At 44.4% G+C, this 24,201-nt stretch overlaps 1 protein-coding gene and 1 long non-coding RNA gene across 6 annotated transcripts in view; one reads left to right on the top strand and one right to left on the bottom strand.

Moving 5' to 3' along the window:
- Nucleotides 1-568: 568 nt before the first annotated feature.
- Nucleotides 569-20,011, bottom strand: LOC114021187. 2 transcript variants are annotated; one of them, XR_005222319.2, is made up of 3 exons: nt 19,880-20,011; nt 12,386-12,465; nt 569-667 (listed from the first exon to the last, which is right to left on the bottom strand). It is a non-coding gene; the product is annotated as an uncharacterized LOC114021187 (long non-coding RNA). The 2 variants fall into 2 exon arrangements; XR_006285298.1 differs by lacking the exon at nt 569-667 and adding an exon at nt 11,614-11,991.
- SLC7A6 (solute carrier family 7 member 6) overlaps nt 13,768-24,201 on the top strand; it is a 59,435-nt gene continuing 49,001 nt past the window's right edge. The window contains exon 1 of one of the 4 annotated variants that reach the window (XM_043526539.1): nt 13,768-13,856. The gene's annotated coding sequence lies outside the window, so the exon portion shown is untranslated. Of the gene's footprint in view, nt 13,857-19,990; nt 20,268-24,201 lie in introns of those variants that run through there. The other 3 variants (XM_043526537.1, XM_037878241.2, XM_043526538.1) reach the window with 3 other exon arrangements.

Genomic DNA, 24,201 nt, shown 5'->3' on the forward strand with positions numbered 1-24,201 from the left:
ATAGGTGCTCAGGTAGCCTCAGTATTATTTCATCTTTCCTCTTTACCCGGGGAAGTAGCTCCTTGCCTGGAAATGCACTCATTTTGCTTAGCATGTGGTTAGGTGGACAGGGGCCAACTTAAACAGGTCTCCTAGAATGTGAAGGTCAATGCATCATAAATTAAACTAGTTGACAGGCCTGCAAGGCAAATAGTTAATGAGCTATCTGTGTTATATTAAAGTTAGTGTAACTAGCCAGGTACATTTACTATCTAGTTAAGTTTGGTATGTGTTATTATTAAGAAAAGATTTCTGCCAGTCCAAGCCTTTTGTTTTGTGAGATCCCAAAATGGCAAAAAATGGTGGGGGAGAGATCAGGTTCAGATGATTTACCTCCAACTCTTGTCCCAGCATGACAGTGGGGTTGGGAAAGGTGTCTAATGATGAATTCGCAAACAGAAAAGGAGTGCTAGTGGCACCTTTGAGACTAACCAATTTATTTGAGCATAAGCTTTCTTGAGCTACAGCTCACTTCATCGGATGCATTAACACGACTGCTATTCTGAAACTAGTGATAAATTGTTTCCTACCTTTTGGTCACACACCCAAAAATAGTCAGATCACAGTTTGCAGAGATATGCGGAGCCATACAGCCATTTGCTTTGCTGAGATTTCAGGTAGGCCCTACCTAATGGACAAAAAGAAGAGATTAAATGAAATGGTGGCTAGTTATTTACATGAATAAAAACCTATTCCCTCTTAGAAACCTGAGGCCTGAAGTGTTCTAAGGAGCACTCATTTTCAACATTTCCTCTGTCTTTTCTCCATAGGGCTTATGATCGCAAAGATTAACATTCTAGAGCACAGCAGCTTGCTTAGCTGGTGCCTAGAGCCGGTCCTGAGCACAGGCAGGTTAATTATGAACTAATTCAATTCTGTTGCACTCAGAGGATAGGAATATCTACACTGTAATCAGAGGTGGGACTGCAGCACATGTTGACACACTGGAGCTAGCTTTGATTTAACTAACTCAAATAACAACAGCAATGAAGCAACCACAGCACGGGTGGCAACATGGGCTAGTCACTCAAATACATACCCAGGGTCCCAGGTGAGAAAGGAAAACATTGCACTCTGCATTTAGTTGGAGTGTGCTAGTTCAGAATTGGGAGTTTCATTGCTCAATTGGTAGCAACCATCTTTTCCTTTATACCTACTATAATTTTTGGTTGGTTCTATGACTCAGTCTAATCTAAACCAAGTGAAATCTTGTTCTCTCCAATAGAAGAAGATTCTCCCTCCTCTCTCAACAGAAGGTGAGATCTCCCACCCTGCTGCATGACAAGTGTGACCTCCTCCCCTGGGTTCACCCACTTCACACTTCTGCTAGCTCTGCTTGGACAAGTTAGTTTTTGCTTGCCCTTGGCTTCTGATACAATGCCCTTATGCTGATTCCCAGCCAAAGGCATGGTTCAAGACCTAATAGCAGGGAAGATGGACTAATGGATGGGCAAGGGTTTCCAGCAGCAGGGAGGAAGGGCAGTTTGGGATTCTACAGTGCACAAAGTCCAAAGTTGTGCACTTCCTTTAGCCTTAGCATTTTCCATTTAGTCCATAGAATTTAGCCAAGATTAATTTACTCAGAGTTAATACAGCATTAAGGTAAAGAAGTTAAGTGTTCAGCAGTCTGGAAACTCCAGAAAAAAACAGAATGTTAGGCCTCATGCAAAGGTCAATTCATTGTAATAGTTACTTCTAACAATTTATCTTTTGTCAACTCTGCATAGGTAGAAATATTTTCCCTTGTTCTTCAAGGAATAACAGAGTGTGCAGTCTAAATGTGTATTACTCTCAAACTGGAATCTGATTTATATTAGCTTATAACACTCTATTCCACCTTGCATTTTGCTGTGATGCTGGGAGTTCCTTTCCCAGACCTGAAGAAGAGCTCTGTGGGTATGTCTACACAGCAGTGTAAGCCTATGGTTAGTGGAACTCAAGTCAGCTGACCTATGTCAGGGAACCCTTGAGAATCTACACTGCATTCTAACCATAGCTTGAGGATTTTCTGACCTGGGCTTGAACCTTGGGCTCTGGTATCCACACTGCAGTGCATAGACGCAAGTCAAAGTAACCCTATCCTGGGGAGTGCCTAAAGCTACTGCCCTCTAGTGTCGACACTCTAGCCCTATGATTGTATTTCACGTAGGAAAATTCTCCTGCCCACCCTGTTTCCTGATTGTCATGATGCTATTGATAGAACTTGGGTGCCCATAATGAGCAGTGAGTAAATAAGCAGCATAATTATCTCCTTTGGTGGCTTTCTCAGTAGAATGACTGTAGTTAGAGAAGGCTATGTATGAACTGTCATCTAATCTGAGAACTAGGCTCTCCACCTCTAGGCTGAGTCACACTGGCAAAAAAATGCATACAGATGCATATATTTGAAAATATAGAAAACATCAAAAATATTTAAATAAATGGTATTCTATTATTTAAACAATAAATAACATGTTCTATTATTTAAACAATAATAGAATAGCATTTACAGTAACTCCTCACTTAACATCATCCTGGTTAATGTTGTTTCGTTGTTATGTTGCTGATCTATTACAGAACATGCTTGTTTAAAGTTGCGCAATGCTCCCTTATAACATTGTTTGGCAGCCGCCTGCTTTGTCCACTGCTTGCAGGAAGAGCAGCCCGTTGCAGCTAGCTGGTGGGGGCTTGGAACCAGGGTGGATCGGCAGCCCCCTATCAGTTCTCCTAAGTTCCCTGTGCACCCGCCCAGCAGGCTATCACTTGCCTGGCAGTTCAGCTGTCCCTCCCCCCACTGCCGTGTGCTACTCCTGCCCTCTGCCTTGGAGCTGCTCCCGGGAGCCTCCTGCTTGCTGTGCAGAGGGTGGGGGAAGAGGGGTGTTAATGTCAGGGTGTCCCCCTACCCTGCTCTTATACCCCATCTCCACAGAGCGGGGGCGGGGGGGGAGGGAGATGACACGACAGGGCTCAGAACGGAGGGAACTTGCTGGCAGCAGCTGCTACCCAAGATCCATAAACCTGGAAATCCTGGACACCCCATCATCTCAGGCATTGGCACCCTGACAGCAGGATTGTCTGGCTACGTAGACTCCCTCCTCAGGCCCTCTGCTATCAGCACTCCCAGCTATCTTCGAGACAGCACTGACTTCCTCAGGAAACTACAATCCATTGGTGATCTTCCTGAAAACACCATCCTAGCCACTATGGATGTAGAAGCCCTCTACACCAACATTCCACACAAAGATGGACTACAAGCCATCAGGAACAGTATCCCCGATAATGTCACGGCAAACCTGATGGCTGAACTTTGTGACTTTGTCCTCACCCATAACTATTTCACATTTGGGGACAATGTATACCTTCAAATCAGCAGCACTGCTATGAGTACCCGCATGGCCCCACAGTATGCCAACATTTTTATGGCTGACTTAGAACAACGGTTCCTCAGCTCTCGTCCCCTAATGCCCCTACTCTACTTGCGCTACATTGATGACATCTTCATCATCTGGGCCCATGGAAAAGAAACCCTTGAGGAATTCTACCATGATTTCAACAATTTCCTTCCCACCATCAACCTCAGCCTGGACCAGTCCACACAAGAGATCCACTTCCTGGACACTACGGTGCTAATAAGCGATGGTCACATAAACACCACCCTATACCGGAAACCTACTGACCGCTATGCAGTTCATGCCTCCAGCTTTCATCCAGACCACACCACACGATTCATTGTCTACAGCCAAGCTCTACGATACAACCTCATTTGCTCCAACCCCTCAGAGACAAATACCTACAAGATCTCTATCAAGCATTCTTACAACTACAATACCTACCTGCCAAAGTGAAGAAACAGACTGATAGAGCCAGAAGAGTACCCAGAAGTTACCTACTACAGGACAGGCCCAACAAAGAAAATAACAGAACGCCACTAGCCATCACCTTCAGCCCCCAACTAAAACCTCTCCAACGCATCATCAAGGATCTACAACCTATCCTGAAGGACGACCCATCACTCTCACAGATCTTGGGAGACAGGCCAGTCCTTGCTTACAGACAGCCCCCCAACCTGAAGCAAATACTCACCAGCAACCACACAACAGAACCACTAACCCAGGAACCTATCCTTGCAACAAAGCCCGTTGCCAACTGTGTCCACATATCTATTCAGGGGACACAATCATAGGGCCTAATCACATCAGCCACACTATCAGAGGCTCGTTCACCTGCACATCTACCAATGTGCTATATGCCATCATGTGCTAGCAATGCCCCTCTGCCATGTACATTGGCCAAACCGGACAGTTTCTATGTAAAAGACTAAATGGACACAAATCAGATGTCAAGAATTATAAAATTCAAAAACCAGTCGGAGAACACTTCAATCTCTTTGGTCACTCGATTACAGACCTGAAAGTGGCAATTCTTCAACAAAAAAGCTTCAAAAACGGACTCCAACGAGAGACTGCTGAATTGGAATTAATTTGCAAACTGGACACTGTTAACTTAGGCTTGAATAAAGACTGGGAGTGGATGGGTCATTACACAAAGTAAAACTATTTCCCCATGTTTATTTTCCCTCCCTACTGTTCCTCACACGTTCTTGTCAACTGCTGGAAATGGCCCACCTTGATTATCACTACAAAAGGTTTTTTTTTCTCTCCTGCTGATAATAACACACCTGATCACTCTCGTTACAGTGTGTATGGTAACTCCCATTGTTTCATGTTCTCTGTGTATATAAAATCTCCCCACTGTATTTTCCACTGCATGCATCCGATGAAGTCAGCTGTAGCTCACGAAAGCTTATGCTCAAATAAATTGGTTAGTCTCTAAGGTGCCACAAACAAGTACTCCTTTTTCTTATTGTAATTCAGTGGGAGGAATAGTCTTGGCTACCCTCCTTCATGTCTTAAAATGGAATCTCTCTGGTAATTATAGCTAATTCTTTGTCTGGTTTTAAGACAAAAGAAAATGAATTTTCAGTCCTGGTAAAAGGTAGTTGATTGGCAGTCTAGGAGGCCAAAGTCCATTAATCGAAAGTGGGCACCAGAAATGTAAACTCTCATTCTCGCTCAGCCCATTACCTACAATTATCACCTGGAAGGGAGAAAGGGAGGGAAGCTTAATCTCCCCATATACTTTTCTGATATTACACCTCACCTACCTTCTCTCTCTAATACTTTGGGACCAACACGGCTACAACAGTTCTTAGAATGTGACAGTGTCAACTGTTTGCACCAACTAGTACCAATTATGCTAGCTGTGGAGGTGATGACTCACAGGAATTGATCTTAATTTGTGACTTTTGAGTAGCTTGGCCACATGAGATGAAATCTTTTGGTCTGTCTTGTCTTTGGCTGAGTTTGCTAGATCTCATAGGTACTGAACGTAGCTGCACGGCAACAACAACAACTGTAGAGCTGTAAACACACTGACAAAGTAAACAAAACAGAAAATCATCACCAGTGTAGGACTGTCTGACTTGAATCTGTCAAAGTCAGATTCAGGACTCACATAATTTGTCAGACCACCCTGTTTATTAGCAAAGCGCTTTGCTAATGCACCCAGATGTGAGCCCCTCTCTGAGGCTCAAGATAACTTATTTATACAGCTAAGTCAAAGCCAATTTAACATAAGAGACAAAAGAAAGCAGAAACTGACAAATATACATACATATCTTATTTGCATACTAACGTTTACCAATCTCCTAGCTCAGTAGGAGCTCTAAGTTAATTAGTTTGAGGACCCATTGTCTCACACTCCTTAATGTTTCTCTTCCTGACAACTATATTTCAACAAACCCTTCAAGTAGCATTTCTTTAATGAATTATAATTTCAGTATAATTCATTCTACTTTCACAAATCCAAAGAGGGGAAGAGAGGTTCCCCACTGTTCCAAAAGCACTTCAGTAACAGCTAAACACTAAAAGGAGGACCATGAGAGTCTCAGCTTTTAAGAGCACAGGTCTGGATCCTACAAAGTGAGCCAGTGGCATCCTGAACTTTGCAGGATTCTGACCACGAATGCTGTTATGCTGGATCTGATGGCCTATCTAGACTATTTTTCTGCTTCCAGTGGCCATTAAGTTTCAAGAGAAGGTCAAGGTTCCCCAATTATGCTATATTATGATATGGAGACAAAAACATCTTCCTGAACGCCTCAGGCAATCATATTACATCCAGAGGCATGAGGTTTGGTTTCCCTTGTCACACTGACTGAACTGTGATAGGTTTCAGAGTAACAGCCATGTTAGTCTGTATTCGCAAAAAGAAAAGGAGTACTTGTGGCACCTTAGAGACTAACCAATTTATTTGAGCATAAGCTTTCTGATGAAGTGAGCTGTAGCTCACGAAAGCTTATGTTAAAATAAATTGGTTAGTCTCTAAGGTGCCACAAGTACTCCTTTTCTCTTTGAACTGTGATATAAACTCACTAATGCTGGCTCCATACTTCAATTATATTTTCTGGATCAAGTAAATTTAAGGGTAAATGTCTCCAGTTTTGCCATTATATGTAATCACATCTGATGGAATCAAATTGTCAGTATTCAAAAAGCTCTTTTATGTAGTATTCAGTAATGACCATTAGGAACTGGAAAAAAGATTAGTAGCAACCTACAACAGAAGTAACAGCTTTTTCCTTGGACTAAAATATACTTAGAAGTATATGCACAGCGCTTTGTTTTTGAAAGTTTAATTTTATGGCAGTAAACAACCATATGGCTTTGTAAAGGCTTTTCATATGTGTGAGGATCTTGCATAGTTTGAAGTAGTTTTTAAATTAGTCCACTGTGGTTTGCTCAGTGGGACACACTGTATGCATCAAGCAACCAAAAGCCAAGTGTGGGACAAAGGAGCAAAGGGGAGACCATACATAATGTAGTGCTGGGAGCTCCGGAAATCACATTAAGAAAGTTAGCAAAGTCATCTGTAATTATCACTTTAGGGCTGACTGCCTTTTAATGTTAGCAAAGAACAGAAGTTGGAACAAAAATGTCTGCTTGGAGACAGAAATTTGGATCCATTTCACATGACTGTAATACCTACTGCAGGGGCACATGACATACATGGGCCTGCAACAAATCCTCGTCTGGTTTTAAAAAACTGAATTTACTTAATCTTCCAGACTGTCAAAATGCTGTTACACATTTGAGTTTTAAAGGGGGTACTGCTGGGTTAAACATTACAAGTCAAATCCTTGCACAGGCAAGACTCCTTGAAGTCAAGAGGAGCTTTGTCTGAGTAAGGACCAAGTAAAAAGTCTTCAGGATTGAATCCTATATTTGTGAAAACCCACACATTCCCTTATGTTACAATTAACACCCAGGTTATTAAAACTTAGAATTCAAACTCTCGACTTTAGACTATTTATGCACTTTGCTCACTTTTTGCATATCACTTAGCTTTGAGGATGAGTATAGACTCGTCAGTTTCACTTTTGTTTATATTCAGTTTGTAGTTAGTTTCTTTAGGATTGTAGGCTTGACCTGACATAAATAATTAAACATGGGGGATGCCTCATTTCTTGGAAGACAGGAGAAGGGAGGTAAATTGGTTAGCAGGCTGAAAAGGGACTATTTGTGCTAAGATAAGTAAATGGGTAAGTAAGCTAGGAGACAGAATGTAATGTTCTCTCAAGATAAAAGGGAGAACACTGAGGGAACCCTTTACTACAAACAAGATAATGGACAAGATAAGTCAGGAATGTAAAGATGAGGTAAAGAGTAGGTCCAGTGTCAACAGTGTGTGAACAAGGATTAGTCCCTACCATGTAACCAAGCCAATCCAAAAATGTGTAATGAACCATATATAGTTAAGGCTAAGATTTTGTCATGCATATTTTTAGTAAAAGTCACGGACAGGTTATGGGCAAGAATGAAAAATTCACAGAAGCCTGTGACCTGTCCCTGACTTTTACTAAAAATATCCATGATAAAATGGGAAGGGACTGGGCAGCTGCAGGGTGGCTGGGAACTCCGGGGCCCCCATCACACAGTAGAGCTCAGAGCTCCAGGGTCCCCCTACTCACCGCAGTATTGGGGAGCTGCAGGGTCCCCCTGCCCTTCCGCGGTAGAGGGGAGCTGCCGGCGTCTGCCTGCCCTGCCACAGTGGCTGGAAGCTGCAGGCTATCCCTGCTGTCCATGGGGGCTGGGAGCTTGGGGGCCCGCTGCCTTAGGCAGCAGAGGTACCTCACAGCTCCCTGCAACTGCGGGAGGCAGCAGGACCTTGCAGCTCCCAGCTGCCAGGGCTGAAGTCACTGTGGTCTTTGGAAGTGACGGATTCCGTGACTTCCACAAGCTCCGTGACAAAATTGTAGCTTTATGTATAGTAAATGCAATGAGATGTGTAAATGTATATACAAAGAGTGGGTATCTGTGTAACTTTGGATCTGTGATGTTCCCTGTATCCATCCCCCTGTATTTAAGTCTAATCAACTCAGCGTAGCATTGCTGTATGCCAAATAAAAATACCTGGGTAATGAAGTCTAGGGTCAAACTGAGCTCTTGGGAAAATGTCTGAGAAAGAATCCCAATAATTTCATGTTCAGGTTATCATGTAGTAGCACTATGCTACAAATTTTGATTTGCAAACAGTGTCAGAACTTTAGGGAAAGGCCTGTTGGGCTTACGTTTTGTAAAAGTTTATTTTTAAAGACAGCCTAAATTTGGACCTTGTAGAAATGAGGATTTTTAAATGTTTAGAAATTAAAGCTCTCCTCAGTACCACTAACCCAACAAGAATCCCTACTGTAGTGCAATCCCATGCTACAAAGGGGCTTAGAGAAAAATGAAAATGGACTCCTTTATAACAAGGAAGGGTTTCAGGTGTGTAACCCATTTGCCTAATAGGGAAATATTTCTTGAAGAGATATATGGGTGAGGAAGGGTAGGAATGAGTTGGGTCTGGTTCATTGTTGCTAGGCAGACGCACAATTAGCACTGCATGCTCAGAAGTTTCAGGAATTGGTTGTGGTTGTTTTGGATATGCTTAATAGGTTTCTTGTTGCTGGACTCAGGTTCTATGAGGCCAGTAGTCAGGGCAGCTGCTTTGCAAAAGACCATGTGTACTGTGTGGGTTTGGAGACGCTGAGCCCCAGGAGCAGAAAGCAGGCGGTTTTCCCTACATCTGAAGCATTTTGCAGCAGATCAGTGATATTAACCATTCAACAGGGAAACCCTACCAGTGTTAAGTTTAGAAACAGAAAACTGGATGGGGAAAACTAATTTCTTTTATTTTAATTGTATACTGGGAATATTGCTTGATTTTAGCCAAACAGTATTAGTTAAATTGTCTCAACCAATATGATCTATCAATTCTTCTCTTCTTTAAATGTCATGATGGGGAAAGAGTCATTTATATTCCACTATTGTCAGTTTTGTATTTGTCTTGTAACAGAGTTTTTTATTTATCTATATACTTATAGATTGGAAGGGGAAATATCTGCTGGCTGAGCAGTGGTTGGTGGGACTGCAGATGACCCAGCCAAGTTCTGAAACGTCCGCTTCAGATACACGATTCACTCCTCAAAGACCCAAAGAATACCAATACCAAGATTTAACAAAAGAAATCCTTTTGTTTTAACTGTGGGCAAATAGGTCATTTTTCAAAACAATTGTGAGAATTCTCCTGACCCCAGTCTAGTACATCAGCCTTTGAGTCAGACAAGGATAAGTAAACACTATCTGCACATATCCCTGCTCTTTTATAAGTTTTGGTGAAACAGAGGCTTCAACTGCTATATGATTTTCCAGGAAGTTATACTTGTGTTCTCTCTTTACACTGGAGTAGGCTAGATCCTCAGTGGGTTTAAATCAGCTTAGTTATGCCAATTTACACGAGCCAAGGATGTGGTTTAATAGTGTTCATTAAATGTAGTTAATTTTAGGTATCTCCATAATAAAGACAACCACGCTTAAAACAATCAAAATTACAAGTGATCGATCTGCACAAATAAGTCCCAAAAGCAGATTAAAGAAATCATAAACATTCCACTGAATTCCAATAAAGAACCTAATAGTAGACTATAAAAGAAAAAAGAGGCCTTGGACATTGCCCAGAAGGATGCTGAAGAAGGACTTAAAAGGAATAGATTACACTGGCAGATTGGTTGCTTTCCTTCTGTTACCTTTTTGGCTCAAGAAGTTAGCCAAAATTCAGGCTAGCATGTTGTTTGAGTTAGGAGAAACTGATATTGGAGTCAGGTATGTCTTTGATGTAATACTATTTGCAAAGAATGTACATACTCCTGTTTCCATTAACACAACAGGAGTAAAACAGCAGGTGACATCTTCTTTGCTCAGTGTTCCAAGCCCCTTTCCAGCCAGCACTTAGTTCCAAAGGTCTCTCTAGGCTTTTCTCAGGGCTACGTTCCCAATGGCTGTGTCATTGGATTTCTGCTGCTTCTCTATTAGCTTCTCCTGTGTTCTTCCTATTTTTCCTCAAACACACACACACAAACTTCTCCTATAACAATAACCAGTGAAACTTCTCCACCAACATGGCTCTGTTTCTGACCAGTCTTCCATGTGCTTTTGTTTTGGACAGTGCTCCTAGTATTTCAGCTACTTTGTTCCATAAATGGGCTTAAGGGCATCTTACTTTTATCCCAAATGTAGGTTGGTTGTTACAACCACCAGTTTCAACAACGTTTACCAAACCCATAACACTCAAGGGTCTTCTTGGTATCATTTGGAAATTGTGTTCAGCCTTTGAAAGATGTCACTCCCCAGCTCAGCTCTACAGCATGGATAGAGTTGAAGGAGTAGAAACTGGACTCACGCACGATAGTTGTGTGTATCAACAAACCAGTAATTATTAATTAGTGTTGATGTCACCCAGGGCCATCGCTTCTCCCTGGCTCCAAAGCATACACTGTCATGCCCAGTCTCAGTCAAGGAGGTTTATTTTTCATAACTGAGGTTAAGAAATGAACAGAACACTGTGTCTTAACCCAGTTCTTGGTCCCAGGTTCAGGGCCACGTCTTCTAGGGGTCTCTGGTGGCATTCTAGTTCCTGGCAGCCTTCCAGCTTCACTCAGCTCTACTCCCCACCTGGAGCAGCAGCCACAGGGCTGTTTCCCTGGCCTCTTGTTCTAGGGAAGGGATCTCAAACTGAGGGCCACATGAGGACTAGCACATTGGCCCAAGGGCCGCATCACTGAAACCTTTTCATACAACAACACAAAAGTATAGTCAAAAATGAAAAAAATGAAGAGTAATATAATATCCTATTAAAAGTCAATGTATTAACTTTTTTAAAACTGTAATGCGAAGAGGGGTTTTAATAAAATATAAACACTCAGTAATGCACCTCACTCCAATGACAAAACACGCATTTACTTTTAGAATTACTTCAGTTAAAGCCCCCCCTTTCCCCCCAGCCCCGCTCCCACTCCACCCCTTCCATGAGGCCCCACCACTGCCCCACCTCTTCCCACCCCTCCCCTGCCCCCATTCCAACCCCTTCCCCAAATTCCCCCACCCGTCCCCTGCCCCCATTCCAACCCCTTCCCCAAATCCCTGCCTCGGCCCCATCTCTTCTCTGCCTCCTCCCCTGAGTGTGCTGCATCCCTGCTCCTCCCCCGTCCCTCCTGGAAAGTCCTAAGCACCGCCAAGCAGCTGTTTGGCGGCGAGAAGCACTGGGAGGTAGGCGGAGGAGCGGGGATGCAGTGCATTCGGGGAGGGGCAGGGGATGAGAGGAGTTTGGCTGCTGGTGGAGTCGATGCCTATGGCGGGCTGCAGGAAATAACTCCGTATGTTTGAGACCCCTGCTCTAGGGACTGCCACAGAAGTTAGGTCCATTCCAGTACAACTTCCTCTGCCAGTGCCGGGTTCAGCCTGTCTCAGTTCTTCCTTCCTCCAGATGTCCACTAACAGACCTTTGTAGGCCCAGGTCTATCCTGGCTCTCTTTAATTAGCTGAATTTCCAGGGGAGCCTGGCTCTGTCTGTCCACAGAGACCAGCTACCCTTTGACTGTGGACAAAAATGGGTAAAAGGATAATGTCAGGCAATAATAAGTAAAATGTTACTTGAAAGATAACAGAGGCAGATGCGTGGGAAATGAGGAAGGACGATGGGATCGGAGAGTTTATTTCACAGCCTCTATGAACTTTTGCAGACTAGTGAATGAGACCAAGATTTTCAGTATAAGGGCCTAAAGTTAGCCTCCAAAGCACCCGAATAAAGGAAGTTGCTGGCTGCTCAGTACTTTGGAATAATCAGACAACTTAAATAAGTGCTTAAATATAGATTTAGAAGCCCAAATGTAGACATTTATATTTTTAAATCTTCAACTGCATTTTTTTTATCTCCCCCCTCAACATTGCATACATTTTGTCTGTTGTAAGGTGCTTGCACTCATGCTTACCTGAAGTGGGCATACACATGGTCTTGTTAAGATTCTCTTGCAACACTCTATCACACCTAATATTCCAACCACCTACTTTCCTGAAAAAAAAAAAAGAAAAAAAAGGTCTCTGTTGTTGGCACAAAAGTTGCTTTGTTTTGTGTAGAATATTGTTTCACAAATGAAGCACTGGGGAACAGGGGTGAATAGTAAGAATAATGATCTTTACATCCATCTATAGCAAAGCAGAGCAAGTAACAGGTCCTTCAATTGCCTAACAAGAATGATTCTTAGTTTCTAAATCAGGGTATGAAACATAAATATTTATGGACAGGATAGCAACTGCAGCACCAGTGATGTGCTGCCCATGTATTGGGAAAGAGAACCTCAAAATTTTCCCAATAATCCAATGTTAAACCCTTGTTCCAGAAAAGCATGTGAAGCACCAAGGGAGAATATACTAATTTATTTTCCTTTTTTTTAAAAGCCATTCATAACTTTAACCCAAAATAGTGACAAAAGCACTTAAAACTTGTAAAATCATTAGCTTGAAATATTTCCATTGCTCTCCTGAAAGTTATGCAGACTGTAAGGACAGTAGTGCACTGAGCTCAGGTTGTACTGTTTGAGGTGGTGAGGTTGGCGTGAACATCTTATGAGGAAGGAGTCCCATTAGAAATTGGAAAATCTACCAATTGGTCAAATCTGGTCCATTCCATAGGTAATACATTCTCTCTTCCAAAGCATATTTATGAGCCCCAAGGACAAATCTCTGGCAAGAATACTATAGGAGTGTCCAGTGAACATCAACAGAAGCTGGAAAGTGACCCCAACACCCAACTTTGATAGCAGAATTTCAGCAGTGGGCCAGATAAGTACTCACCAATGTGTCACTAAAAGCAGCTCCTCTATGACATTTGCACTGGGTATTGGGTCATCTAGTTCCATGTAACTGTCAATCCTATTGGCCTACCGCAGGCCCATTTCCACTGGATTATCACTATAGAGGGGATGCAGAAGCAATGGCACCCTGCCTTCTTGGATGTTAAATGGTATGGAAGGGCTTATGCTGGCCCTTCATATCAGGACAAATTTCACCAGTTAAATAATTGGCTAGTGTGTTTGGATTTCTCTTACTTGCAGATATTCCCCTGGTTTTGTCAGATTTTGATCTTTTGTTTAGTTTCATGAGTCTTGTATGTTGGTTTTCCTTCAAGTTTTATTTTCATTTGTTTAGTGATTTTCATGTTTAGATTTTTTTTTTTGAGTTTGCTCAATTGATTTCTGTGTTGATATGTTTAACTGGAAATCTTTGGCTCTGTAACAGGGTGACTTGCCCCTGGGCTGGAGAGCCTGGGGTTGAGCTAGCCCTAGTTACAAGATGAGCTCCATCTGAGAGGAATCAGGTGATTCAAATATAAAAGGCATCCAGAGGTTGTAGGGAGGGTTTGTTTGGATGGATGGATGGAAGTAGCAGCTCCGGCTGCTAGAGGTAGGTGGTCTGATAGTAAGGTGGGGAAGCCCAATAGGAGACTATGTGGAACTAGAGCTGGTGAAAGACTGTATTTGTTTTGGGATGTTTGAGTTCTGTTTTTGATAAACTCTGTTGCCAGCCTGATGGACAGTGAATCAAAGGACTTAGGGCTCAGAATGTGAGTGGAAAATGTGAGTTTTTAAGGGGACTCTGATAAAAGGGAAATGGAGATTAGTAGCAGCTGCAGAACTACAGGCTCATAAAAATGGTAAAACTCAGATACATCAGAAAGTTTCACAAAGCCCTGTTTGGCATTATCTTCACTGTGGGGGGGGAGACAAAGGTGTGCTCTTACCTGGTGTTAACCAATATGTGGTAAAGGCCGTGTGAAGAAAATTCTAGGTTTCTCCATAGTCTTTAATTTGACTTGCTAAGTCAAGCAAAAACTACAAACTGCCTTATTTTTTGCTATAATTGTCATGTATGAGCTGACTTGCATTATGACAACACCTTTTTTTCCCCCAAGAGAAGATGTGCATTTTAAAATACTCCTATATCCAATCAATATTCTTTATATTCCTAGCTGCTATTTTGTTAGCAGCTTATATTTTAGCTTGCTTATGGCACTATTATTTTGTCTTTGCAAAACTATACATTCTTAACAGAACATACATCCTGAACAGATGTAATTTTCAATTCCAAGTCCTGGAAATACTAACTCATAGACTTCAAGGTCAGAAGAGACCATTGTGATGATCTAGTCTGACCCCCTGTATAATGCAGGCTATAGAACTTCCCTATAATAATTCCTAGAGCATATCTTTTAGAAAAACATCCAGTCTTGATTTTAAAATTCATAATGGCATAGATTCTACATCACTATCATGACCCTTGGTAAATATTCCAATGGCTAAAAATGATAGGCTCAGTGAAACTATTCAAGTCTGTACACTTATATGTCAATGTTTGTAAGATAAGGGTCAGGGTAGCCTTCTCTAGTATCCGGAGTAAGGACTAGAGGCTTCAAAGAAGGGTACCTGGAGTAAGGACTAGAGGCTTATACCTGGCTCTGCCTATGAGTGACACTGGAGAAGTGATTTACTGTGCCTATGCCCATATCCATCTTACAGATGGGTATAACACATCTACCTCACATGACTGTTGTGAAATTAGTTAATTTTGGTGTCTAATCCTATGAACATAAGAACAGCCATACTGGATCAGACCAATGGTCCATCTAGCCTAGTATCCTGTCTTCCAACAGTGGTCAATGCCAGGTACTTCAGAGCAAATGAACAGAACAGGTAATCATCAAGTGATCCATCCCGTCACCCGTTCCCAGCTTCTGGCAAACAGAGGTTAGGGACACTTCAGAGCATAGTTTTACATCCTGGCTAATAGCCATTGATGGACCTATCCTCCATGAACGTATGTAGTTCTTTTTTGATCCCTGTTAGTCTTGGCCTTCACAACATCCTCTGGCAAAGAGTTCCACAGGTTGACTGTGTGTTGTGAAGGAATACTGCCTTTTGTTTGTTTTAAACCTGCTGCCTGTTAATTTCATTTGGTGACCCTTCCTTCTTCTATTATGAGAAGGAGTAAATAACACTTTTTCCACACCACTCATGATTTTATAGACCTCTATCATATCCCCCTTAGTCATCTCTTTTCCAAGCTGAAAAATCCTAGTCTTATTCATCTCTCCTCATATGGAAACTGTTCCATACCCTAATCACTCTTGTTGCCCTTTTCTATACCTTTTCCAATTCCAATATATCTTTTTTGAGATAGGGTGACCAGATCAGCATGCAGTATTTAAGATGTGAGCATACCATGGATTTGCATAATGGCATTATGATATTTACTGTCTTATTATCTATCTCTTTCCTAATGATTCCCAACATTGCTAGCTTTTTTGACTGCTACTGCACACTGAGCAGATGTTTTCAGAGAACTATCTAGAGGTCTTTCTTCAGTCGTAACAGCTAATGTAGACTCCATCATTTTGTATGTGTAGTTGAGAATGTTTTTCAATGTGCATTACTTTGCATTTATTAACATTGAATTTCATCTGCCATTTTGTCCCTTTGTAACTCTTTGCAGTCAGCTTTGGACTTAACGCTCTTGAGTAGTTTTGTATCAGCAAGTTTTGCCACCTCACTGTTTACCCCTTTTTCCAGCTCATTTATGAGTATGTTGAATAGTACTGGTCCCAGTACAGACCCCTGGGAGATACCAGTATTTACCTCCACTCTGAAAACTGACCATTTATTTCTACCATTTGTTTCCTATCTTTTAACCAGTTACCGATTCATGAGAAGACTTCCCCTCTTGTCCTATGACAGCTTACTTTGCCTAAGAGCCTTTGGTGAGGGATCTGGTCAAAGGCTTTCTGAAAATCTAAGTACACTATATCCACTGGATTATCCTTGTCCACATGCTTGTTGACCCCCTCAAAGAATTCTAGTAGATTGGTGAGACATGATTTCCCTTTACAAAAACCACGTTGACTCTTCCCCCCCAAAATCATGTTCATTGATGTGTCTGATAATTCTGTTCTTTCTTATAGTTTCAACCAATTTGCCTGGTACTGACATTAGGCTTACTGGTCTGTGATTGTTGATCACTGCTGGAGCCTTTTTTAAAAAAAAATTGGTGTCAAATTAGCTATCCTCTAGTCGTCTGGTACAGAAGCTGATTGAAGTGATAGGTTACATCCCACAGCTGGTAGTTCTGCTATTTCATATTTGAGTTTCTTCCAAACTCTTGGGTGAATACCATCTGGTCTTGGTGACTTCTTACTCTTTAATTTATCAATTTGTTCTAATGACACCTCAGTTTCTCAGATTTGTCACCTGAAAAGAATGGCTCAGGTTTGGGAATCTCCCTCACATCAGACATGAAGACCGATGCAAAGAATTCATTTAGTTTCTCTGCAATGGCCTTATCTTCCTTGAGTGCTCCTTTAGCATCCCGATTTCCTGTGGCCCCACTGGTTGTTTAGCAGGCTTCCTGCTTCCGATATACTTAAGCACTATGCTTTGTAATAAGTGTTTTTAAATTATGAGTACCTCTGTGGGACTGCTCTTGGCTCACATTACTGAGCAATAATTGTCCCAAGCCCAAGCCCTCCATATGACAAGTGTTTAGGGTTTATCAACTCCTTTAGGTCCTGAAAGTATCTTGCTGGTATATTCTCTAAGACAGGGGTGGGCAAACTTTTTGGCCTGAGGGCCACATCTGGGTGGGGAAATTGCATGCACGACCATGAATGTAGGGGTTGGGGTGTAGGAGGGGGTGCGGTGTGCAGGAAGGGGCTCAGGGCAAGGGGTTGGGGCAGAGGAGGGGTGCAGGTGTATGAGGGGGCTCAGGGAAGGGGGTTGGGGTGCAGGAGGGGGCTCAAGGCAGTGATGCAGGGAGGGGTGCAAGGTGCAGCAGGAGGCTCAGGGCAGGGGGTTGGGGTGCAGCAGGGGGTTCAGGACAGGGGGTTGGTGTGGGGGTACAGGAGAGGTTCAGGCTCCGGCCTGGCGCCGCTTACCTGGAGCAGTTGCAGTGTGGCAGCAGCATGCACCAGGGCAGGCTTGGGGGGCAGAGGGCTCAGTGCACTGCCCTTGCCTGTGGGTACCTCCCTCAAAGCTCCCATTGGCCGGGCACTGAGCCCTCTGCCTCCCCTCCCCCAGGGGCTGTAGGGACATGGTACCGGACGCTTCTGGGACTGGCGGCACCACGAGAGTGACAATCCCGTGGGCTGGATCCAAAGCCCTGAGGGGCCAGATCCAGCCCGCGGGCTGTAGTTTGCCCACCCCTGCTCCAAGGAATCTCTTCTGAGGTCATAAAATGAAATTTCATCCTCTATCTCCAGCATGAGCAGAACAATCTGTCTATCCTTTTAGCTCTAATGGTGCAATGCTCTAATTATCTGAAATTTCATGAGCCCAGAATGCTGAGGACTGAATATTGTCTCTGATGAATGCAGTTTATTACACAGCTATCCAGGCACTCTAGCAAGAATTTATATCTACCCCCAGCTCTCCTTCCTACATACAATCACCTTCTGTTAGTAACTAAGGGTACAGCAATGAAACATCTGTGTACAGGAGATGCTGCTTCCTGTCATGCTAGAACACTAAGTTAATCAGTAGTGACTAAAAGTTGTTACCATAAGAAACAATGGTAAGGCATGTGGGCAGGGAGAGAAGCCTGAATTACCACTGTCTGTGGTGCATCATTTCAGAGGGCTCAACATGTCTGGAAAATGAGAAGTCAGGGGAGGGTTTAAACATTAGGAGGAACTGTCTGAATTCCACCTAATGTTTCTACACTGGTTTTGAGGCAGTATGTCTTGTCAAGTTGGTTCCTATGTAACAGCAGCAGGACAGGCACACATCAATTGTTTGTGGTCGATAAACACCCCATGACCCATGTAAGAAAGGGACCATGGACTGGCAGAGGGATGGATTAGATGATTTTAAAAGTCAGAGCACAACTACCCTAGCTCCTGAGGTCCTCAGCTACTTTCTCAAGCAAGGTCAGATAGAGACTCACCTTCCTTCTACCTAGCTAGTAACAGCACAAGGGCTAGTAATGGGAAACCCTAAGAGCAAGGGGATAGTCTGAAGTTCTATGGAACAGACTTTCTACAATCAGTGACTTAGGGGAAGAACATGTAAGGAACCTGCATAACACCCCACCCCAATTACCAGTTTGTAAACCTTCATCCACTCTTCTCTTCCCTCTGCCATCCACAGCAAAAGAGGGCAATCTCATTTACTAAACCTCGTGCCAGGCCATTTACCTTAATCAGCAGTTCTGCAGACCTTGGTGTGCCTGGCTTCCCTGGACTTCTCCTAGGAAACAGTCAAAGAAACCAGTGGCTAGACTCCAGGGCCAAATATATCCTGTTTTAATTGTGGTGGGGGTAAAAACAGGATGAATTTGCCCCTCTGGAAGTAAACCTCTGTCGTTCATGGTACGCTCTTGCACAGAAGTATAATATACCTCACATATGCACTAGCAGATTGTTTTACTGCTGTGTGTGCAGTGTTTGCACAAGCTGCTGTTTTGATGCCACAAACACTAGGAATCTCCTTTACCTACCCCTGGAGGAGGTGGGAAAGTTTTACCCAAATACAAACACCTGTCCAGGATGATCTAGAGCAGTGGTTTTCAACCTCTCCAAACTACTGTACCCTTTTCAGAGCAAGACCGCTCAAGGCAGTGCTACTACCAGCTGCAGTGCAGAAGTAAGAGGGGCATGGTTTGGTATAGCCATGGTTTTGTGCTGCTGCTGGTGGCGGTGCTGCATTCAAAGGTGGGTGGCTGGAGAGTAGTGGCTGCTGGCAGAGACGTTTATGTTGGCGCACAAGGACCATTTTTAAAAAAAAATCCTGTTCCTCTCCCACAATTCCCATTTCCTCCTGTGTTTCTTGAATTTTTCTCCTGCTCCTGCTATTATGGCAGTAGGGCCGGTGGGACCCAGGAGATCCCAGTCCTGATGCAGGGCTCTAGCCTGTTGTAAACTTAGGCAAATATCTCGAGGACCTGATGTACCCCCTGGATGACCTCTGTGTATCCCCAGGGGGATGCGTACCACTAGGCGAGAACCATCCTCTAGAGCAGCGCTTCTCAAGCGATCTGAGGTGGGGGACCAGCAATTTTTTTTCCCCAATGTGCACGCAGACCGGCAGCCGCTGGCTCGCAGCCTGGTGCCGGTCCGCGGACCACCACGTTGAGTAACACTGCTCTAGATAACACTTAGTCCCGCCTCAATGTAGGGGAAAGGCCTAAATACTCCATGGTGCTCCCTTCCTCCTTGGGTGACCAGACAGCAAATCTGAAAAATTGGGATGGGGGGGAGTAAATAGGAGCCTATATAAGGACCCAAAAATCAAGACTGTCCCTATAAAATCAGGACAGCGGGTCACCCTACTTTCCTCCAGTCCGAGGGTTCCCCGGCCAGCAGTGGACGCTCTCTGGAGCCCCCAGGAGATTGCTTACACACCCAGGGGCGGGAAAATCATGTACCCCCCCCCCTTCCCTACCTTTGCTGGGGGGAGGATTTACCGCGCCTGGTGGGGAAGCCCAGTCCCCAGAGCGGGCGAGTGCTGCTCGCCACAAAGGGGCAGGCCGCCCTTGGGTAAAGGCCAGAGCTGCTGGGGGGCGGGGTCGCAAATCGCCCGTGGGGAGCAGCCTAGGACACACCCGAGAAGGATGGCGGGGGGGCGGCCTCGCCCGCCATGGCTGAGGTGCGGGCCCCGGCGCAGAGGGCGGGAGGCGGTGCCTGAGCCACCCCCACTATCCAGGGCAGGGCGGGCCGGGTATCACGTGCCGCTCTGCAGAGGCCGGGCGGGCTGCGAGCATCCCGCGAGCTGCGGCGAGCGGGGCGGTCACGGCGGGGAGCCGGAGAGGTAACGGGGAGCCGGGGCGCGGGTAAAACTCTCCGCAGGGAAGGGGCCGGGGGCTGGAGACGGGCGGAGGGACCCAGCCCAAGCGAGCCGCCTGGCGCTGTGGCCGGGCCCCCCGGGGGGCTGCGGGGGTCCGGCTGGGCCGGTTCAGGTGCCGCGGCCGTCTCCTCCCAGCGCCCCCTGTGGAAGGAGGCGTGCGGGCCCCCAGTGCCGGTATCGGGCCGCGCATCGCCCGCAGCCGCGAGGAGCCCGCCTCCCGTCCCACCCTCCCCTCTGGTAGCGGCGGAGCCAGGCGCTGAGGACGGAGGGGAAAATCCGGCTGCCAGCCCTGAGCTTCAGCGACCAGCCCCTCACCCCCGCCTCATGTAGCCACCTTTTCCCCGCTGTGAGCTGGGCTGGGTCGCTGACGCCTTGCTGGGGTGCAGGTTTTGAGGCTCTGTGGCTGGACAAGTGATTCCTTCAGAGCGTAAACAACCAGGCGTCCTTGTGGCACCTTAGAGACCAACACATTTATTTGGGCATAAGCTTTTGTGTGCTAAAACCCACTTCATCAGATGCATGGAGTGGAAAATACAGTTGTCGGGTATAAATACACAGCACATGAAAAGATGGGAGTTGCCTTACCGTGGGGGGGGGTCAGTGCTAAGGAGCCAATTCAGTTAAGGTGGAAGTGGCCTAGTCTCAACAGTTGACAAGAAGGGGTGAATACCAAGGGAGGGAAAAATCACTCTTGTAGTGCTACTGAGGCCAATGCAGTCAAGGTGGCCCATTTTAGTTGACAAGAAGGTGTGAGTATCAGCAGAGGGAAATGAGTTCTTGTGGTGACCCATCCACTTCCAGTCTTCATTCAGGCCTAATTTGATGGTGTCCAGTTTGCAAATTAATTCCAGTTCTGCAGTTTCTCATTGGAGTCTGTTTTTTCAATTTTTTTGTTGAAGAATTGCCACTTTTAAGTCGGTTATTGAGTGTCCAGGGAGATTGAAGTGTTCTCCTACTGGTTTTTGAATGTTATAATTCTTGATGTCTGGTTTGTGTCCATTTATTCTTTTGCGTAGAGACTGCCTGGTTTGGCCAAAGTATACAAAAGCTTATGAAATTTGTTAGTCTCTAAGGTGCCACTAGGATACAGACTAACACAGCTACCACTCTGAAACCATTCCGAGCTTAGCATCCTACAGGCACCTCAAGATGACTCCTCTGAGATCCATGTGTTGGAGCTTTTATTTATTTATTTAATTTATTATTTCTGAGACCTTGTCAGTGTCTGCTTGGGCTCTCAGCCATATGTATCTATAGCAGGTTTAAAGCATGGTGTGAGAGGCCTGTGGTAGTTTTGGGGATCTGTAGTAGGAATGAAAACTTCATGTTATATCACTGTAAGTATTTACATTTACACAAATGAGTAAGACCCATCCCCTGCTGTAAGGAGCTTACCAGACTCTGAAGTATCTTTGAGTCTGATTTATTTTTTAAACTGAAATAGAAGAACTTTAGGTCCGCTTAAACTGCGGAACACAGAGTTGGTCAATTTAGGGAACCCTCTACTGTACTCAGGGTGTTACAGCACTTAGGCCTTCTCTATACTGCACTTCTGTTGAAACTTTTGTCGCTCAGTGGTGTGAAAAAAACACACACCCCTGAACAACAGAAGTTTTAACGACAAAAAATGCCGGTGTCGACGCTCTCTTGCCGACGAATCGACCGCCCCCCATTGGGCGGGATTTTATTTTGTTGTTGGGCAATCTCTCTCCCAGCTTACAAAGGCGTGGCTGTAGCGGCACAGCTGTGCCATTGTAAGGTGTGCAGAGTAAACATAGCCTCAGTTGGCTTCCCTTCAGAACATCTGAAATCTCTTGCAACTTCTGATTGTTAGTAAGGAGAGATGTGACAAAGATCTTTTCACAGAATTGAGGGTGAAGCTCATAGATGTATCCCTGTTGCTGTGGTACTGAAAGGACTCAAATTACAGTGAACGTCTGTAGATACGGTTCTTCCTGTAATGTAGTTACTAGGCATTATAACTTTCTGGTGTGTCATAACCAGTAATAAGTCTAATGTGTGTAGATTCCCTGCCATTTTAGTTCTGAAACTACCATTATATCTTTCTTATGCTTATTGAAGTTAAAATTAGTCTTCCTTTTAGCCATGTGGGTTGTTCTGTTTGACTGCATGCATATACAGGGGTGATGAATGCTGTTATCAGAACCTTAATAGAAGGGACAATTGGATTTTTATTAACTAACTTTTAAAAAATATCCAGTTTGGTAGCACACCCTTTAAATAATAACCTGAAATGAGTTTCATATCAAAGATAGTTTTAAAAAATTCTGCTTTTAATGGACCTTAGTATTGCCTCAGACTTTTTACCCATGCATTATTTTAGAATAGAAGACTAGCATTCCTCCAAAATTGGTCTTTTAAAAGATGCTTTACACACCTCAATCCCCAATTCCACAGTAATTAAACCAATCTCCCAGAAATTTTATTTGTATGCTCTTATGTCAGGATTTTTTTCTGGTAAATTTGAGGCAAATCAAATGAGAAAAGTGGAATATAAAAGGGTTCAAAAAAGTAATCCCATATAGGACATTTTCCTAACTCTTTTTTGGCTTGTCACTTTAGAGAGACTTGGTTTAAAACCTCAAAATTCATATGATTCTGTTGGATTTTGGTAAGACTGCTGTCGTTAACTAGTTTTGACAGGTTTCTAAAATGGTGTAAAGATGTGGCAAACTTGTAAACCAGTCTTGCAACATGTTACTCTTGGGGGAATTTTGTGCTACTGTGCATGTGCAGAATTCCTGTGCTGAGCAGAATTTTTTGCCCCCCCGCAAAAGATAACTGCAGCAACTTTCCAGTAGAAGTTATGCCTTTTACCCACCAGGGGCCACTGTGGTGTTAGAACATTGCAGCTGCTCCTGGGCCAATCCTAGCTGCTGATAGGGCAGAAAAGAGGCTACCTTCATAGTAGTGTCCTGCCAGGGGGGCCAGATCAGGAGACATAAGATATGGGGGGCACAGACAGCGTGAGGCACATGGGACTGCTGGGGGGGGTTAACAGACTGGGGTTCATAAGGTCTATTGGGGGAGGACAGACTGGGGCAGGAGCTGAATGGGAATGGAGGCGCAGGGCCACCTGGGGATGGGGGGGGGGAGAGGGCTCACTGAGTGGTGGTGCAAGGACACATGGAGACGGTATTCCCCCCCACCCTACCCCCAAAACCTGTTCCAAACTTCTCCAATCCACACTCAACAACTCTCCAAATTCACACCCAGGCTCTCCCTCCCAGCAATTACTTCCCTCTCCCTCAGGTCCTCTGTTACCCCTGACTCCCTCAAGCCTTTGCACTGCTTCTGAGTGGTAAGGGAAATATGGTTCTGTATTGTAGTTTAAATGAATTATTGTTCAGAGTTCTGTATCTATGTCTAGTTAGAATCTATTTGTCAAAAAACTTTTATTGTCTGTTATTACAGATGTACTTGCTGACAGGTATTTTGAAATAAATTACCAAAATAATTGAAACTGGTGTGATTATATAGTGTTATTTTGACAAATAATATGGAGAATTTTGCAGAATTTGTGCTCAGAAATTTTTAATACTTTGGCACAGAATTCCCCCAGTAGTAAACGTGATCCAGCCAGGGGTGCTAAAAAGTGAATAGGCCTACCCCTTTGCCCCTCCTCTTCCCTCTGAGGGCCCACCCCCTGGCCAGGCCAGAAACTGGAGCTCAACTGGGGTAAGAGTGTCCCGGAGAGCCCAGGCAGCTGTGGAGCCCTGGACCTTCCACCTGCCTGGGGGGATGGGGCAAGAACATCCCCCAGCCTGTGTTCCCACCCTAAAGGCCCCCTGCCCAAGGCAGGTGGAGGGTCTGTGGCTCCCCACAGCTGCCCAGGCAGCTCTTGCCACAGCCTGGCTGCGGCTGTTCTGCCCCCGAGGCCCTGGCCAGCCTGGAAGCCA

Source organism: Chelonia mydas, chromosome 12 (genome assembly GCF_015237465.2).
Source record: "Chelonia mydas isolate rCheMyd1 chromosome 12, rCheMyd1.pri.v2, whole genome shotgun sequence".
Classification (NCBI taxonomy): domain Eukaryota; kingdom Metazoa; phylum Chordata; order Testudines; family Cheloniidae; genus Chelonia; species Chelonia mydas.